The 17742-nt window shown below is 47.4% G+C and overlaps 1 protein-coding gene across 3 annotated transcripts in view; it reads left to right on the top strand.

Annotated features, from left to right (window-relative positions):
• LOC105276088 (putative leucine-rich repeat-containing protein DDB_G0290503) overlaps positions 1 to 17742 on the top strand; it is a 29045-nt gene that overhangs the window by 5286 nt on the left and 6017 nt on the right. Inside the window, exon 1 of one of the 3 annotated variants that reach the window (XM_011333432.3) lies at positions 16220 to 16630. The exons of the other annotated variants lie outside the window; for them this stretch is intronic. The gene's annotated coding sequence lies outside the window, so the exon portion shown is untranslated. Of the gene's footprint in view, positions 1 to 16219; positions 16631 to 17742 lie in introns of those variants that run through there. 3 annotated transcript variants of the gene reach the window in all.

Raw genomic sequence — 17742 nt, 5'->3', positions numbered from 1 at the left:
GATCGAAACCGGTCGGCGACAAGTAGTCGTCGAGACGTGCTCGAGACACTTCCAAGAGCGGCTCTAGGTGCGCTCTTTAATTCAACTCGTCGCTTTTTCCGTATCAGATAAGGGTACGCCGTGCAAGTGCTGATGGCTAATGATCGATGTATAACGCTCGACGATTAATTATATGTAATTCCGCTCGCGTAAGGAGTGGCTTTGCGACCTGCAAGTAGCTCACTCTTCGCTCTTTCAGCTCACCGAAATAGTGCATTTCAAACATCGATCGTTCTCCCTTCGCTCTGCCTTATTAATATAACGTGCTTTATCGGCAATGCCCACGTTTCGATATACCCCCTGCACAAAGCCCATCATCCGCTGACGGAGTGTCGTGAAGGTGACCTTAACATTTAATTAAAAATAACCGACCGAGAAAGGCGCCGACGTAAAGGCTGCGTTGAATAAGGTCGCGCGGCATTTAAAACCCACAGGATAACCATCACGGGTCGATAACCGTGTACTCGTGCTATAACGAGCGAGTAATAGCTGTCGCGTAACTAATGAAGCGCATCGCGTTAAGTCGATCGCCTCCGTCTTTCTCTCTCTCTCTCTCTTGTGCCTCTCGCGCTCGTTTTCCTAATTGATTCACGAACATTTGTTCGTGGTTTAATTGCACGATTCGTTACGCAATTCCGTTTTTCGCCGCGTGTGACCCATCGTGTATTTGTAGATGCGTTTGTGTATGTGTGGACAAACGAATCAATGAATCGAGACACTATCGTGACCATTGCGATCGCCCAGCATCCGGCCAATTTGCTCGTTCATATGCATCATGGAAGTATGGTCTGCGAGGGTTGTCGAGAAACCAAAAAATATGGACGTATTAATTCAAGGCAATATTTAATCAAAGAAAAGGGCCTTTACAGAAGAGAGCAAGCTGCATTTCTGCATGTCTGGGACCATTTTAAAAAAAGAAAAGAAGTTGAATAGATTAATAACACTATTTCGATCATTAAAAATGCGCATTTTTAGATTTTCAAAAGATTCTTACATTATATAGCTTTTATTCTTTTACATTTTATATTTGCGTTTTTATATTTATTTTGCATTCTGAACTTCCTGCTCTCTCAATGTATTACGCATTACGTCTCCGATTCGCCTATGAATGAACGTGGATTGATTCCTCCTCGTTGTTTGTAATAAGAAAGGAAGCAGAGACACGCTCTACGACGACCGTTATCCATTGTTACGCGACGTGACGTGGAGCACGAGTGGTACGCGCGCGTTTAACCTCGTTGAGAACAATTAAAAGCGGCCCGAAGCTTAATTGGCGCGGCTACCAAGGCATCCATTCAATCGACGTTTATTAAAGGCACCCGCGCAACTTAACGAGCTAGCGTTTCATCTTCGTGAGAGACGAGCCGTGAAAATACAAGAGAGACGACAGAGCATTAACATTTTTGCATCAAATACGTACGAAGATCGTATCTGATGAAGAAGAAGCTTCTCTAAGCGTGTCAATTTTATACAAATAAAGTTGCTAATGTAGCATTACGTCACGTACCATAATCGCACAAAAGGACGTAACGTAAGGCAAAAATCGCAGGGACACGTCTAATATAAGATCCATTCGTTTAAGAAGTCCGAGTACCGCGCAACTGGAACGGGTCTATAAATTACGAGGTTCACCTCGAGTACAACTTCGTATAGCGAGCGGTATAAATTATGGATTTACTCGTACCCCGAACCCTTCATTTCGCGCACGCTTTTCTCGAAGGATAACGACTTTGTTTTCTTTTTTTCTTCCTTCCTTTCCACTAATGCAGACGTGTTTTCAGGAATAACGGGCCTTCTTTGTACCCTTTCACGCAGCTTCCCTTAATGGGGGGGGGGGGGGCTTCTGGCTTGCGAGGGGCACTATCCAGACTGCGTCTGGAAAGAAGAGGCGTTTCCGCCGTTCCACGCATTTTCGAAAAATCTCACGACGAGCGTCTCACGTCGGCATCGACGTCGCTTTACCGTTCCGCCGCGTCGCACACCGGGTTTTCGGTAATGAGGACGTGTTATGCAAATCGCCAGGATACTGTAACTGTCGCGCGAACGGTACGCACGTACGGTCGTCGTCTTTCACCCGAGTGGAGTAGCCCGCGTCGTTGCCGCGACGAAACGAGTTCTATCATCGCCGTGTAATTCCACCGCTAATTCGCCACTTCCTTTGTACAGCTCGCACGTACGAATACATTAAAAAGCTTGACGCTACTTTATTAGCTCGCCCGTTATTTTTGCCGAAACGTTTCCGTAAAACCGAGCGCGTTGTCCGTTCGTCTTTCTTCTTCTTCTCTCCGCTTCGCTCTCTTCCGCGTCTTCTCTCCCGTTTTCTCGGGGAAAATTTGCAACACCCGTCGAGGGTGATAAAGAAACGGCTAAATTGGAGAGCGCTATCTTATCTCGAGATCGAGGTCGACTCTAATCTTCATACCTGGCACGAAAATACGATTCCTTCCGCGCGGGTAATCCCCGAGGTATTTATAGTATTCTCGCGTTCATTTCGCCGACCGGCTTAATAAACCGGCCGATACACCCCGATGGTACACCGATTAGCGAGTCACGTTTCCTGGGGAACATGCCCCTCTATCTTCAAGTAGAGGAACTCCCGATATAAATCAGGACCTCTCTCGGCTCTCCGTTCCGCGCGCCGCGAGGATAACTTATCTTGCTCGCACAATGCCCTGCCCGCATTATTCCTGGATAATATTCCTCCGAACGCGAAGTGCAGCTATTTGAGATTCTCCCTAGAAAATCCTCGTGACCCTGTTGATCCTTCCAATCACTCGTGACGATCCACGATAAATCTTTCTGCTCGTCATTATTCCGAAACAATTCGTGTTTGTTGTAACAAGGAGTATTTTATCTGCGATTTTAATTCCATTAGAATCGATAATTTTATTTAAAAAATGTGTAAAGAGATTTTCTTCATGTTGTATTTCTTATTTTTAGATTTATGTTTCGTTAGTTCTCTTGGCGGATTTGGCGCGATCGTGTCCATCAATACTCCATAAATACATCGCAGACCGGATGTACAGAGTGCCCGTCGAAAATTCCTGGGTATCTCGCGATGCCTCATATTGACCAGTCACGACTCTCAATCTCGTCTTGGTGGTGAAGCTCCTCCAGTTTCTTCTCGAGGCGCGCCACATACACCGATCGCTCCAATTCCCTTCTGCCATATAATGCGGATTGCCTCGTAGATCAGTACCCCCGTACAATGCGAGTATCTAGGCAATATATCAAGGGTACACCTCTCCGAGTTCCTAACGCGCGCAGCATCTCTGCCGTTTCTTCCTCTTCCTCGCGCAAAGGTATATTCCGCATTTACACATTCAATTCGAGCTGGTGATTTTTTAAAACTGGTTTTAAGATATGTTATCGGCGTCGAAGGGAAGTGTGATTATGAACAGTACAAAATTTAAAATAACATTATAATATGTATAAGACGCTCTGGAATGATTCTAAACTTCGAAATTGGAAAGAAAGAAAGATGCCGCAAAAATTAAGGGAATGCCGCGCGGATTGCGAGCAAATTTCGCTTTCCACGCGGACCGAGCATCTCTCGGATTGTTGCAGTTAGTTAGGAAACGAGCATGAGAGGTCCCGCACTCATAAATAAGGCATAACCGAGCGCAGCGTGAGCGTGGGCGAGAGCTCTCTTTGTGCACGTGCGACGTATGCGGTTGTACGCGCGATTTGTTGTTGCAAGAGGGTGGAAAAGCAAGCGAGGGAGCCGCGAGGAATTACCTGTCCGGCGTATTCCCGTTTCGACGCACGCGTGGGCGTACGTAGGTATCAGCCCTGAAGAGAAATCATCAGGGAAGCACGTAGTTAAAGAACGACGCGGACGAGGTTGCCCGATAAACCCGATAACCGTCCCGTAATTTATTAACTTTATTATTTATCGCCGGTACCACGCTCAAAACTGTCACGCAACGCCGAGGTGTCTCTTGTACATATATTTTTTATAACTTTGTCAGTAATAATGTGCTTTGTTGCTTATTTTCGCTTTTCAGCTATTGCATATACCCACGCTCCCACGCAGTATTTATAATATAACAATGTTGATGCGATTCTCACGGTGTGAGAAATTCGATTTGTTTAGTATCAATGTTACGCCACGCTCGTGCAATTGTTTAAACACCGTTTTCAGTCCTCACACGCACACGTGGATCGTTCGTAGGGGAGTTACAATTGTTGGTACATTGTTACATACGTGACAGGGGAACATGCGCGCAGCAGGTTTTTTGCAAAATGTAGCGTGGCGCTCGCGGAAAGCTCGAAAATTCCTACGTCCCTGATGACATTAATTTATCGCCGCGCGCTATTTGCGCAACGTTTTAACGCAACAACGGCGGCGGTAATGGCTTTATAATGGCGACGAAATCGTTCGCGTGCGCCGTGTATCGAGTTCAGGGACGTTTCGGGATCTTACAGTCGCGCAATTTTTTCAGCACGGTTACGGCGCGGCGCGCGCAAAAGTGCCTCTCGCGCACGAAAGGCGACATTTCGTTCTCGGCGTGCATGCTCCTTTTGCAACCCAAGAAGACAGTTCGCTTAATAGTTTTATTATTTTATTATTATATCTTTGAGTATTATTATATATTTTTATTATTTTATTATTGTGTTACATCACGTGTCTCTCGACTTACATTCACATTTCAATATCAAACTGTTCAATCGGTACCAATCTCAGTACTTTCATCGTCGTTCTTTTTACAGGATTCCGAGGTGAAACCGCGGATCACTAAAAACTTGCTTCGACTAATGCAATCTATACGCACGATCGGAGACAGGGGGGAAAAATGCGCTTCCGGTTAAGGAGAGTTACACCTCTGGTATCGATCGCCGTGCAACGCATCGTTGTAGTCATCGGTGCGGTGCGGCGCGAGAAGTCGCCGCGGGCGACACGCGAGCGTTGTATGGTGTGCATCCGCGCGTGTCCGACACGCACGCGTGTGCGCGCCCGCGGCTCCGCACACGTGGACAGCCGCGTTCGTTCTCGCGGAGTCCCGCGACGGCGACTCTCGACGAGACACGAGACTTCTCTCCCGCGTGCTTCTGCACGCTTATGCTCGCCTGATAGAGCCGCGATCAAGACGTTTGCGCAAATCGCGTAACGCGGACGCGCATACGCGCTCTCGCTACGCACGCCGACGCCGTCACGCAGCGACGTCGCGTCGTTGCGCCGCGCGTTGCCTTCGTCACGCGCACCGCCTGATAACGCTACGGCAGACGCTGCCATTTTTCACGATGCCAGAGTCTCTCGGAAGTGAGGAGAACTTCTGCGCGCTGAGAAGTGCGCGCACAAACGGAACGCGTGTCAGGAAACTCGTTGCGATTTTAATTGAGGCTTGCAAGACGACACCGCGTTAGGCGTTACAATCCATGTACATAACTTGGCCGTGGTAACGATGAGAAAGAGAGAAAGAGAAAAAGAAAATTATGATAATTAGTTGTCTCATTTAACCGCATCGGAAAGGCAATGCAAACGCAGGTAAACGTACGCAGTCTCGCGAGTAATCGACCTGCGGTACACTCGCGCGTTTCACATACGCATTTACGGTCTGATAAACCTACGCTAAATTGCACGGTTCATTTGTGCGACAGACGGAGAAACCGTGGTATAACTAGTAGGGTCACTCTCTGTCGGCCCTTTGATCGTTTCGTTCTCGATCACCTGGTATTCCGCCATGGTTTTGGGAGCTTATCTAGCGCTTAATTCCTCAAAGAGTGTCACATGCTCACTGATCTTACTCTACTACACGTATAAGAATTGTCTCATTAATCGCTCCCAACACAATGGCGATGCACAGAAGGAATCGGCGCAAAGCGAAACAAATGACCGAGTGTCCCTACTAGTTATACTATGGAGAAACTGTAGAACCGCCGACATGACGGAGGCGTTTTTTGCCTTTTTTCTTTCGGAACGCATCTTTTCGATCGATTTTGCGTTTTTGAGAAACGTGGGATTTGGAACGCACGGACGCAGTCGATCGTGCCGGAAGAAGTCGAGCGATTCATATCGCGAGTGCGCAAACGGCTCCTGGAATTCCGCGGCTCGTCGAACCAGATTTACGCTGCTGGAGTATCTGGACCGCGAAGTTTTCCGCGGACGACGCGTTCCGATTCTCACGTTTGCCGCTACGAACCCATGAACGAGAGAAGATCATCGATAGCCCCGGGGACCGTTACGGTGACTCACGCGCGTCGTTTATGCAAAACGCGTCTTCTCGAGTAGTGCGATTCGGCTTACGAACTCTCCTCTTATCGAAAAAAAATTTGAATTACTTGGAAGAGATGCTTACGAAATTGCAAATGCAACAAGAATTCTTGGAGTGGATCTTAAGTGAACTTCGAGAACTTTGAGAATATTGAGTGGACCAATCTTTCAGCCCGTTAGAGACGATAATTGTCATACAAGAAATTCTTATGAATTTTTCAGATATTTTTATTCACCTCGTTAGATTATGAGAAATAACGTTTTAACGGAATCGAAATTTGCTTCAGTCCAATGTTGCCTCTTGCATATGCGATTTACCTGTAATAGACGACAGTTGTAACATTGCAAGAATATAGGTACATTTATTAATACATATTCAGTTACACAAATGAACCAGAGAGGGAATAGATATATTTGATCGTTTCTGTTTGATTTTTAGTCACAGCACCATGCAAACTTATTTGAATTTCACCAGCGATGCTGGGGCGATACTGGGTGACTCAACCGGACGAGTAAAAGTACCTCCGCACTCCATTAATTTTACAAGCGGCCTGTTCGCACCGGCTGCATAATTTTCCCCGAGAATGTTGCCTCCTGCGATCGATAAGCACGCGGCTTCGTCGAGAGAGTTTAGTCTCCTCGTGCGACTTCTCGCGATGTTGGTTAGTGTGCTAATCATCAGCGCAGTGTGTACCGTTAACTTCTCGTTTTATTCTTATCGAGATTTATGTGCCTTCGCTCGCGCGCGCGCCGATGCGGTGCTGCGGCACCGAAACGCATCCCGACGCGTTCGTTTAATCTCCTTGCTCGGCGAGCGTGCACGCTGAACGGTGATCATCACGCTGATGAAACCAAAAGTAAACCGAGCCATAAAGCGCGAGCCATAAATTGCCTGCAATTAACGGAGATATCATCTCCGAAAGATTCTCGTGACTCTTTTCGCGAGGAAATTTCATGCTTCTGTTTGATCGATGAATTCGATTAATAAAGATTCATCTTTTTTATTTATTTTTCCTTAATGCAACATGTTGAAGTATTTTTGTTCTATAACAGAAGATCGATATTTCAAACCTTGAGGAACACGTCAATGTAAGGTTACGGTTGCGCTCGCGAAGCGATTAGGAGCGCAAATTAGACGACTGTGTCGAAAGTAAATTTACTTTGTGATGAGTGCGTGGCGAGTGCTTATCTGGATCTAATCTTGATGTACAGAGAAGAAAGTACTTCGAAGAGGAAACCGTTTCTTCTCTAATGGAGGAGCCGGAAGCGAAATAACGTATAATGAGATACAAAACGGATTCGCGTAGTGTCCGTCCTTTTGTGCCATCGTATCGTCGCCACTCCGGGGAAAGAGGGGATTAACTGTGAACAGCGGCTGTTTGACTTGCTGATGATGCGACTCGCGATGCAACTTCCTCCTCCAGCGAGGAGATTGTCCCCGTCTCGCGTCCTATCTCGCGCTTGTCGCGAAGAGCTATAAAATTAGCCGTGAACAAGTGAAGATGACTATCAGCATCGGAATTTCACCGCGGGGCAGAAACAACGAACGCAGCCATCTCCATCGTCGCCGTCGCCGCCATCATTGCACACAGGAGAAAAGGGAAACGACCGGATGCATCCCGTAGTCTGAATTCAAGAGCATAATCACCACTTTCGAGCGACATTTCTATTACGTCACGTGCAACTATAATATCCCCAGAAAATTACCATCGCTAACGTAAATTAATATTGCAACCGCGAAGCAAAATCAAATTGAACAAGATGAGAAATTTAACAAACATTACACGTGTTGAATGCTACGAATGACTGATTTCAAACATCGAATCCTCTTTGCCTAACTCCAAATTTTTCCAGCCAAAATACACGTCACATTGAAGAAAACAGGAGAGAAGGGAGGAATGCCTCCGCCCTCGAGCTGTCGCCCTTCCTTCGATGGATCCACGGGGAATTTACGGAGGATTCACGGAGGATGCAGCGGGGTGTCGGGATGTCACGCGGCGCATATCAGCGCGATGTGCCAGCTAGTTGGCGCATGGCGCGAGACACCCGTTCGCCGCACGTGCCGCGTTCTGCTCTCCGGATACACACGTGGCATTACGTCTGCGCCAGACGTGTCGCGCGGCCGCGACTTCAACGTGTTGTTTCTCACCTCGCGCTGCGCCGCGGTTGATCCCCCGACTTAGCGGCGGCTGCGTGAGACGCGCGGCGCGGCGCGCGCTCGCCACGATTCCAGAACGAGGCGTGCGATTGTGATCCCTCCCGAGAGGGAAGCGCGCCCTCGGGAGGAGCCGCGCTGCGCCGAGACCGAAGGCAAAATTCGCAACAAGAATAAACATTGTACAGCAAATAGATGGCTCTTTGTCAGGGAGGTATCATCAGGGATAAACTGGCCGATGCGATGTTTCTGAAAAATCGCGAAACGCGCATCGTGAGACGCCTCCCGTTTGCAAACTGCAATTACCTACAATACTAATCTGTGTAATAACATAATTATAAGCCATTCCTCTCTCGTTCTCTCTGTTTTCTCTGCACTCATAGCGCTCATACGGAGTGTCCTCCCGCTGCGCCGCTGGATCAAATTTTAATGACTCCCCGCGGACGAGATTGCGCTTGATTTTTCTCATCTCTCTCTCTCTCCCTCTTTCCCGGAGATCTCATCGGATCATCGTTTTTGTTCAGACATTATCCGATTTGCTTTTCTTTCGTGACTCACGAACGGACGACTCGTCGGTTCGAGAGGGAAGCGCGCAAATTCGCCGTAATGGTCGTCGCGATATACTCTCACGAAAGCGGACCGTCTCAAATCGGCGGGATATCAATTAAGTAATTTGTCGGGGCTCTTTTGCGAGCAGACTGCGTGCCGATGATCGATGGGGCCGAGCCGTCGCTTATCAAGGTCGCCGAGGAGTTCAAGGTCGATCATTTTCTCGCGCGAGTAAAGCGAGCGAGCAGGTGCGAGCGTGCGAGCGACTCGCGTGCGTGCAGGTGAGAATTATAAGAGTTATGCTCGAGCAGCATCTGTTCGGTCCGCAAGTCTTGTAAGATAAAATCAATGCCACGTTTGATTTCCGAGAATGTGCAATTTGAAGGAATTTTTCTCAACTAGTTATTCGAGGAGATAGTAGCGTACGCACAAAAAAGATTTCGCCAAAATATAGATGGAATAGACCGATAGAAGATGATGATTCTTGAAATCATCATTTCATTTTGAAATTAATAAGGAAAAACTAAATTTCAATAATCGTACTTTAAAAAAAGTTTGCGAGTTTGTAGACACTTTATGGACACAATCGTTCGTACATTCTTTTCTTTCTCTATTTTGTATCCCACTTTGTTAAAATGCTCCCTCATATCGCCATCGAAAAACCGACTGGCAATTATTTTATCGTTTTAAGGAAAGATACATTTCTTCAAACTAGTTGTAGACTCCAGCAATGAAATTAAGGCTTATTGTCGCAGCACCCCCCGTGTATATTTCGCGTGACGCAGGGCCCCATTCACGTCAGGGCCCTCTCATTTGAGCCATATTGTACATTTTCAACAGATCATGCACGAACATCATCGTCTCGCGTTCCATCGTCCTGATGAATCTCGCCGTCTCCCTTCAACGTCTCGGTCCTTCCGTCAGCGTCTCTGAATCGCGAAGATGCAGGATCGATTGCGGTACCCGCGCGCCCGCGCAATCATCATTTCTCCCTCGCGAGTGCCGGGCGCATTTTTGCGCGACGCCGCGCCGCAGCGCAACAATCGTAGCCGAGCTATCACACACGTTCGATCTAATGGACAGCCGGAGGCTGCCACGGCTGGACCACGAAGCTCTTCCCGGGATTCTTCTTTCCCTTATCCCCCTTAGTCGCCACTCGCGCGCTCTCCAGCTCTTTCTCTCCTCTCGCGTAATACCTGTCCATTGTCTCGCGTTGCCTACAATGGCAGGGACTTTGCGGTACTTCGCGTGGCGAAAGAAGCCGCGAGTTATCGTGGTGGCTCGCGGGTTTTAACCCTTTCGAGAATCGCGGGATAATGGCGTTCCGAAGAATGCTTAACGACCCGTGAGGGGATCGTGCACCGCACTCTCAAATCGCGACGCTTTCCTCCTGCGATTCTGTGATTCCACAGAAATGATTTACGTAATAAATCCCGCGAGTCGTAATGCAACGACCTTAGCATTAACTTTGTACATTTTGTTACACCGTTGAAAGCAAAGTACGGAAGCACATCAAAGCTCCTTTTTTAAATTAATTCCAGTCATCGAAAGTCTGAAAGTTTAATCTGCTCTTTTCCACGTCGGACGATCGTTATTTTATTGTACCTTTACATTTTCTGCGATTAAGCTGTCTATTAATTTTATCGTCCTTTATATTTTCTCCTTAGTCATGTAGCTCGCATTGCGCTCGAATGAAACGCGTTTCTAGAGCTTGAAGAAGAAGAAGAAGGAGAAAAAGAAGTCGTACATTTATGATAGGAGGTACCAGGAAGCCCGCTGCCACGAATGATAGTAATGTACGCACACATGATCGTAATAACATTCGCAACATCAGTGCAAACCTGTTACGTGGCGAAACTCGTGAGGGTAAAGGAATAGACGCGAGCACCACGGAAGAAGAGGAGGTAATGGAACAATGACTAAGGCATCACTTGACTTCCGTCGCGGATTGGAGCCGTATCTCTTAGCTGCCGTTATTGACATAATTGCGTCCGCCGATATGTTAGCGAGCCTATTCATATGACTCGCCGAGTCCCGAGCAAAATCGATTATTTCCTTCAATGGATCGGGATATAGGCATGGATAAGCGCGCATTTAAATTCTTGCTGAATACACCGAGGAAATATCGAGCCAGAAGCGTACACCAGTAGGAGGAAGATGAAGATGAGTAAAACTTACAAGAAAAGTATAAAACATAGTAATAAATTTACAAACAACTAAAAATATAGACAATAAATTTCAACGAGAGGATAATTAACAAAGAACATGACAAATAGACTATAATAGGATACAATACAAAAATGCAAGTTGAATTACGAGAATCACATAAGAATATAATTAACGGAAGTTGAAAGAGGAGGAAATGCGACAAATATAACACACAAGAGTGTGCATCGCACAGCATTATGTAGAACAAGCCTTCTAAACAAGATCAAAGTCGCATATCGAGACGAATCTCACCATTGCAAGGAATTTCTCGCCAAGGATCTATATCATGTGCGAACTTTACGAGCGAATGAATCAGGAAGCGCGTGTACGACGTGATGGCAATAATGCGTGCCGGAGGGTCGATGAATGTTGCAGCGGGAGTCAACAAGAAGCAGTATCGGGAGCAAGAAGATGGCACCCCCGGGGGGTGGCTCACGCGGGGTCCATTATGCATTGGACACATACATACATTCGCGTTTCAGATCGCAATATCTAATGCTCCGACCGCGTATTCGTTATTCGTGTCCTGTCATTGCCGGCGTCGCCATCGATCGCGATGATCGCAAGCAAGAGATCGAGAAGAAACGTCCGTGAAGGATCAAAGAACCGTGACCGCGGACGTCTCTGCCGATCTCCATTGGAGCGATGAGCGTGCGCTCTCAATAAACTGGATGGAGCTCGAGCGCGGATAACTCACCGAGGATAACTCGAATAACTTTCTAGAATCTCGGAAGATTTCAAAAAAGAGTGTGTCGAGAAATCTTCCTCAAATCAAGACGTTTCTTGTGAACGAGTTCAAGGATTCTCTGTGAGCTAATTTTATCAAGCTACTAAGCTACTTTATGATGTAATCTTAATATAAAATCTCTTGGTAGGTTTTTCTTTATGATGTAATCTTATTATATAAAATTTCTCTTCATACTTTTCTTTGATGATGTGATATTTTTTATAGAATAATGTATAAAGAGTAAAAGTACGTGGGCGTAGCTTGCGGTCTTCGACCCGAATTTCCCCTCTGTGTTACATCGAGCGAACCGGTAAGCCTCAGAATTCGCGATTAAACTTACCGTCGCGTTCACGAACACGGGGATGTAACGTCGACGATAAGAGCGGAGTGCGAGCGACAATTAGAGCGGAATGCAGGCGATAGAGCATGCGATGAGCGACAAAAATGTGCCCGGCCAGTTTTCTCTTGTGTGTACATGTACGTATGTATGGAACCAATATGGGGCGAAAGTGTACTTCGATCCAGTAGCCGATCGCTGAATTATCGAACCGTGTAATCGTGATGGAATTATTAATTTGCAGAATATTACTTCGCCTAAGTTGAATTCTTCCGAGCTGAATTTCGGAATCTATCATGCTCTATTTCTTGCGTTTGAAGCAGTATCGCTGAAGAGTTACGCAAACCTTGGCAGTCCAGCTTTGCGAAAATGCACCCACGCTTATCGCAACGTCAGTTTCGAAAAAGCGGAGAGAAATTCCGCGCTGATAAGATAACGGCGACACGATTGTTGTAGTAGCGCGACAGCTTTATCGCATATTTTTAGTGTTCCATCGGCGTTGTCGTTTCGCTGCAAATTGTTTCCTCGTGCATGCGAAGAACCGTTCGCCGGATCTGACGAAGGATGTAACTTCTTTGGCTGGAATTTGTCATCCATGGAATGTTTCACAAATACAATAATCAACATCTTTGACACATCAATCGAGCTAAGATTTCTGCGTAAATGCAATTTTAGAGACGACAAAGGCAATCTGCGTCAACTTAATTCTTCTATTAATGTCATGCAAAGTGAGTCATTTACGAGATCATAAAGTGTGCTGTGTCATCGCTTTTGCGCTACGATATAGTTTATGCCTTTGTTTTAGGGCAGCGATTGTCACATTCGACTCTTAACGACAAACCGTGACGAGCCACCGGCCTTATCTCGGAGATCATATCGATCTCCTTGTGTTCTTTCGTGCTTGTGTAACAACTGCCTGACCATATGTCAGCCGGCGACGTGATGCGCGCACGCAGCATTGTTTTACGTGGCTCGATTCAACGTTGAAACTATACTAAAATCTCGTTAAAAGCAAGTGTTCCGCGCAGATATTGTTTTTTGCTTCGCTCAACAGCTAAGCGCACTCGATACTGGACGGTACCAGAATCCTACCACGTGGATCGGAAGTATTTATGCTCACGTACGTGTAAACCTCGTTTATAATCCGCCGCGAGAGAACTAATGAAGGTAATAAGGTAATTAAGTATCGCACAAAAATTCCACCGCGCCGGCATTCCGACCGCGCAGCCTACGTTACTCGATTATTCACCTGGAAACGGTGAGATCGGTTTCCTTCAGCTGCCGGTGAAACGACACGATGAGAATCGGCAAGATTTTAATGAGATTCCTCGGCGCGATTTAATTCTACGATTCAATCGAAATTTATCGATTCTAATTTCTCTCGCTTTTCAAGTGGAAATTAAATCGTCTACGTTACCGAAGATTTGTTATTTAGCGAAATACGTGAGTCATGAAAACGTTTATCGATCAGATCATCGTGCACGAGTGTAAGATCCTCGCGAAGCGTTCCGCTTCGCAAGATCGGAAGGATCGCGCGCGTGCAGGAGAAGCCGGCGATAAGAGCAAACCAGCAGCGAGACACTGTGATAAGGAGTGACGTAATCGTCCGACAGGACGTTCGTGTTCACGTAAAACAGGAATTTTGCGGTCGACCGACTGGTCGCGAGCATTTATTAACGTCGGCAATAATACAACACTCGTTTCCACGGATAATTCCCCTCGCGTTTATCGCAAGACACTAGACATTTACGCGTTACATCGCTACGTAATGTAGCTCTCTGTTTTTTTTCCGCGAAAAACCGGGTCTCGTGGAGAAAATCGCGGCGTCTAGAAATGACGATTACTCCGTAGTCACCCGCGACGATGCGCCGTGTATAATTAGGTCGGTACGTGAAGCATTAATTAAATTAATTACGAATAGCTTGCAAATGATTTTTAATCGTTATTTGTTTTATCACGGAATTACGCTACTTATTTTCGTACATAGATTATCGCGGAACCTGACGAATTTTGTATCCCCCCAAAATGGTTCTGAATTGGAGATCGAAAGGTTTCTGTCACGATTTTGCACGTGTTGATCCGGTTTTGCTTGAACGCTGATTTACTCGCATTACTACTTGCTTACGTTCTAATAATTTTTATATGCTTTTCGCAGAGCGCTTTGTAGGCGAATCTTTGTCTGACCGAAGTAGCACGCTCTCGATATCGGCGATACGCTTGGTGGACTTTGTCACGAAAGTACGCATGCGGGCGCGATCGATCATGAAGATCCAGGTGTCTACTTTTGTCCCGTTATCGTTATCACGCGCTCGTGATAACAAGGGAGAATTGTTAGCACGCCTTTCCTTTCGTCAGCCGGACGTCGTCCGAACATTATCATTATCGTCGTCATCATCATCATCATCACCAAGGTTTCATTTTAATTGGAGTCACGGATGTCAACGTGAGCAAACCAATTAAGCGCGCAACTCGATTTTTAATTCACGCCGACGCACAACCGAGATAAGTTGCGCATCCACATTTCTCTTTAGAAAACCCAACACACCTACTGGCGTTCTTTCCTATTTCGCGTTCTGCAGCATCGACTTCCGATTAGCGTCGATTTCCGAGGGTGGTTTCCGCAAAAAGCAAGCAAGGAATGGGAGAGAGAAAGAGACAGCCTGAGGGTCTCGACGAAGTCGTTAAGTGGCAATTGCACAACCGCTGCCAGCGAACCGGGCGCCGACCCGTAGAATCTCGTTTTCTAGGACAATCGGCATTCCCGCGCGGCCAGCCGCGATCCCGCGCATTGTCGTGATCAAAGAAGCAAGATCAAGAACAGCTACCCGGTATCGATAACATTCCAACGACGAGGATAGCCTGCGTGTCGTGAACGAGGATGACGACCGATGGATGAATAAATGACGTCGCTCACTTGATCTAAACCGTCCTTGACCAATTTGGAAGTGGCGTTATCTGGGCGACAACATTAATGATATGGCCCTTCCATGTAATAAGTTTTAATCACAAAGTGCTCTTAAGTACTACTCGAAGGTACATTCCTTTGATGTAACAATTTCTAATTGCGAAACTTCTGCGAAAAGCATTAGCCAATCGTCTGATGATTTTATTTTGTTGTAGACCTTATTTGCGTTACACAGGAAGTCTTTTTAATTCGCGATACATCATTTAACGGCGTGCAGGATAATAAAATCACGGGGCGCACGGGATTAAGTCAAAATCAGCTGATTCGAATCAGCGAGCGGAGCCACGAAGCCCATCGTTTCGCGTTTTACCTGAGAAAGGATTCGTTCACGTTTACATTACGTGCGGCGGTCCCGTCGGTGGTCCTACCTGTTTCCATCTGAGCACGATGGACCGACCGTGCGCGCACACACACATACGCACACACAACACACACGTACACCCATACAATACATACACGCGCACGCATACTCACATCTGCATTTACGTGGAGCACACGTCGTGTCTCTTTCTGTTCCTCGCTTTGCACGGCCTTTCTTACCTTTCCCCGTCGTTCTCCTTGCTTCCCGACTTGGCTCAGGGCTGCATTCGTCAATTAACATTTAATTTCTCGGCTCGCGTGCCGCAATCAACAGTTTTGCGGGTACGCGATGCGAGAAGAGAATGTGCATTTTATTATAATAATCTATCTGTTCCGCACGATAGTAAAAGTTTCAGAATATTTGTGCTCTCCGTATGACGTAACGAAGCGTTATCGTCAGAAGTCTTTCGGCTGAACGTTTTGCATCACGGTCACGTGTCTCCGGAAGTGCGCAAGCTTCCGAAAACGATGGAGAGGACATGAAGAGTCTTCAAGTCTCCTACGCCTTCCGTATTACTTTCCATGAGTCTGCGTGTCAGTCACCATGATACGAGCAGATCGAGAGCCCTGCTCTTTGAAAATCCGAGCCTGGATGGCAACACTCTCCCTTCCACCATTCGCCGACGGCTTCCACGGCGAACCGTGTTCGCCGACCAGTCGGAGTCGGTCCGTGGCCCAAGCTCGCGTCGTGCGCGTTCCTTGCGCTTCGTTCGAGTATCTGCGAGTGTCTTTTTGGCGCCGAAACGGCGTCCTCGCGAGTGCCCCGGGTTCTACCTGTTTCCTGAGTGTCTTCCAGCTCAAAATGAGACGCGCTCGCACTCAAGTTCGCACCACACGTTTTGTGACGCACCGACAAGCCTAGTTGAGATCCACCGGGCCCTGAGGGACGACCGAAGGGGCCCACAAGGAGGACTCCGAAGCGCGCGGAATGCGCGAGGCGCGCGGCCAGGTGAAATTCGGCCGCGCCGTTGCGGTGTACGTCATCGGGAGCAATGTGGAACTCGCCGCGAGTTCCGAGTGCGCCAGGATCATTCTAGGATAACGCGAACGTGGCGGAAGGGAGACCCTCTGCGAAGGTAAATACTCGACGGTGATTTATTTCACGATCTCGCTTTAATCGAATAGCGAAGTAAGACAGCTGGTTCTCCAAGATGAATCTTGATGGATCTGTGAGAGCTAGTTTCCAAAGCTGAAGCGCAGAATTTTTGCAGGCCGTCCTGGATCTGTATCTCTAAAGAATAGAAACCTTATGTACATTTGCATTATGAGTGTTTCAATATCAGTAAATAAGTTTACCAGTTACCGAGTTGAATATTTCAGATATTAAGAATCTACTCGCGACCGTTCATTTCGAAATGACCTCCGCAATCAATGAATTGATGAAAATGACTCCCAAGTAACTCTCGTCGAGATATCCGTCGCTGAAAGCTCGGCGCATGCAGCCGTTGACGGGGAATCATTCGGGCAACGACACCTGGCTCCCGGTGCTCGTACGTTTCACGGAGTAACGCGCGTACTCCTGGGTCTCGAGCGCAACGGAATGCATATGGTGCCGGTTTCGCGAGCAAAACAATGCGGCGGGCACGTCGCGTCGCCGCGCGTGTACAGCTGCTACGCCAGCGCGCAACAGATGCAGTCGGCGGTATGTAACGTGTGTCGGAGAAAGTGCGTTCTCTCCATTCATCGTACCGCGAGGCAACGTTCAAACCAGGCGTGACGTCAGTCTTGGTGAACCGCTCTCAACCGTGGAACCGGACGTGGAAGACGCGTGAGGTCGACGGTACCACCGTCCCTTCGGTCCATCCTCTTCATCCTCTCTTTATCTGCCAGCAGAGCCGCGCGGACAACGCGAGCTCGAGGCGAGCAGCTCTCCGGGACTCCAAATCGGCAACGACCGAGATCGAGGTGAAACACAAAGTCGAATAACTGTATCGACCCCCGATGTACCGTCTCAAGTAGTTGAGTCGCCTGACCTCCAATCGCACACCTCCAACCGTGGACCGAAAAACCGTTGCTCGGACGGGACGGAACGGAGAAAGTCGCGCAGCACACTTTTTCGTGCGCTAACGCGTACGCGTGAGCCCATGAGCGATCAATCGTGGGCGATTAACAAGGGGACGATTAATAAGGCGAGCCGAAGGACAACCGGATCGCCTTCCTTCTTGAGACGATATTTGCCAGAAAGATT

Source organism: Ooceraea biroi, chromosome 9 (assembly GCF_003672135.1).
Source record: "Ooceraea biroi isolate clonal line C1 chromosome 9, Obir_v5.4, whole genome shotgun sequence".
NCBI lineage: Eukaryota > Metazoa > Arthropoda > Insecta > Hymenoptera > Formicidae > Ooceraea > Ooceraea biroi.
Note: the sequence above shows the minus strand (reverse complement) of the source record. Positions and strands in the feature narration are given on the sequence as shown.